Raw genomic sequence first — 2,544 nt, forward strand, 5'->3', positions numbered from 1 at the left:
TACTGAGAAAGTTTGGATCATAAATGTAGAGTAAATATCTTAAATGAAAACAAAAAAAAGTATCATTACATACAAAATATCAGGTAACATCAAAAGTTATCAGGAACCAGAATGACATTGGACCTCACCCCAGCAATAAGCCAAAGACACTAAAGCAGTGCTGTCAAATTTTGAGGGAAAATAACTTCTAACCTAGAATTCAGTATCAAAACTTTCAATAAAGTGAGGAAAAAGTAAAGATATTTGTATTTTTTAAAGTAAAAGTATTTTTAGAAACACATGTGCTCAAAAGAAATTTAATGTATTGCTTACCTTTTCTTAGAAGTTTAGAGAAGACTGTCTCCATCAAAATGTAAGAAGAAGCTCAGAAAGAAGAAGGCACATGATTCAGAAAAGAGATCCAAAACAGAAAAAAAAGTCATGAAATTCCTAAGATGATAAGAAGCAAAAATCTCAGGAAGCAGCTATGCAGCAGGCTGGAAAGCCAGCTGTCCGCAGTGGAAAGGAAGATGAAGAGCTTCAAATAAAATGTGAACGGAGTGGGGGTAGGGGGGAGTGTACTAATAGATTATGTGCCTTTTTTTGACATGTGGAAAAGTGTATTGAGAATAATGAGTGAGTCTTTCCCAATAAAATAATAGATATATAAGTGAGGAAAAGGGAGGTCTCATGTTACTGGACCAAACAAGGAAATGCTTACGTTAGAAAATTATCATTTGGCAGCCATGATGGTAATGATTGAATTAAGCAAGCACTATCAATGAATGCTAAATCTAAAGGGAAATCTTGATGAGGAGGAAAATATTTGCATGATCTTAAATTGTCTCCCTGTAGACTTATAAGTAAAGGAGGGAAAACCGTACTAACACAGTGAAAAAATTGTACAAACCTTGACTAGGTGAACATTGCCAGTGAAGAATAGCAGGGCACTGTATTTCCAGACGTGACACCCTGAGAGGGACACAGCATCACCTATGTGGTTTCCAACAGAGAATGCACAACCCCAGAACACACAACATGAGAAACGGTGAATTTTTTTTAGTGTGCATGAGGGGTAGGGGTGGGAGGCACTGCATTCTTCAAACTGTCAATGTCAGAAAAGTTAAAGGCTATTAAAATGTCCCAGAATAAAAGAGGCTGAAGAGAGTTGACAACCAAATGTAATATCTGACCTTAGACTAGGTCCTGTGCTAGTGGGGAAAATGTTATAAAGGACATTTTTTTTTTTACTCAGTTGATGCTATTGGAATATGGATGGTAGATAAAATAACTTTTTTTAAAAAAATTCTTAAATCAATGTAAATTTATGAATTTATAAAGCTGATAAATGTGGTTATGTTACAGAAAAATTTTTATTCTTAGGAAATATAACTGAAGTATTCAGGGCTTAGGAAGCCATACTATATGTAACCTACATTTAAATTATAGGTAGATAGATGATAGGTCGGTAGGTAGGTAGATGGAGAGAACAAATAATAAAGCAGATGGAGTAAAATTTTAACTAGAAAGCATATTCAGGCAAAGGCTATACAGATATTACCTGTGCTATTTTTATTTTTGCAACTTTTTATAAGTTTGAAATTCCAAATAAAAATTTTAAAAATACTATATATGCAATATTTTGCTAATTTTGTATCATGTATATTATGTATGTATTCATTTTTTAGAAAAACCAAAAAGGAACATCAGATTTTTCTGGGTGATTGGAATATAGGTGATTTTATTTTTGCTATAAACTTACACATTTCTGTATCTCCTCCCCTCACAATAAGCAGGTATTGTCTTGTATAAAGAGAAAAAATATAGGTTTAAGTGGCAGCTGAGACATTGTTTTTCTCCTAGAAAGTGCCCTCAGCACCACCTACATGATTTCAGAGCAGACTGATGTCCTGGTACTCCCTCAGGTTGCCTCGCAATAATCAACTTAGCCATATTAAAACACCTGGTGTTTATCAAGCATCTTCTAAGATGCTTCGGGATTTTATAATTATACTTTATCCTAAGCATATGTCTTTGACATAGAGACAGGACAGGCTGAGTCACACCTTGTAACAGAGACATTATTCCATAGTCTTAGAGTGCACTCCTGTGAACAGCACAAATTCTACCTGCTTCCAGTAGGGCTGATGCTTTTATTAACTGCCTTCAAGCACACACTTAAACCAGCCATACTGAAAATAAATCTTTCCTACCTGGGTTGTCACTGCAGGGTAATTCTTATGCTTTTAGGGCCAGAAGATAGGGACGTGGAGAAGGCAAGATAGCAATCTAAAATACTTTCAGAGCTCACTGATCCTTCATTTCTGTAGCCCACTGGTATCCTTGAGCAAAAGAGACTCCCTCCATTCTACCTCCCTTCCCCCACTGTTTATCCTATTGAAGTTGCCATAGGAGTGAACTTAATGCTTGGAATAAAATAAATGACATTTTAATAGATGATGGCTTAACTGTGGTTTGTTGAAAAGCAGGAGCTGACATTTTAGGAGAGGATTAATACATAGGTGTGGTCTCAGCCAAACCAGTACACCCAATAAGCCTTTAATT

The sequence above is a fragment of the Pteronotus mesoamericanus genome, unplaced genomic scaffold, assembly GCF_021234165.1.
Source record: "Pteronotus mesoamericanus isolate MK-2021 breed Mesoamerican mustached bat unplaced genomic scaffold, CSHL_Meso_final contig_41, whole genome shotgun sequence".
NCBI classification, from domain to species: Eukaryota; Metazoa; Chordata; class Mammalia; order Chiroptera; family Mormoopidae; genus Pteronotus; species Pteronotus mesoamericanus.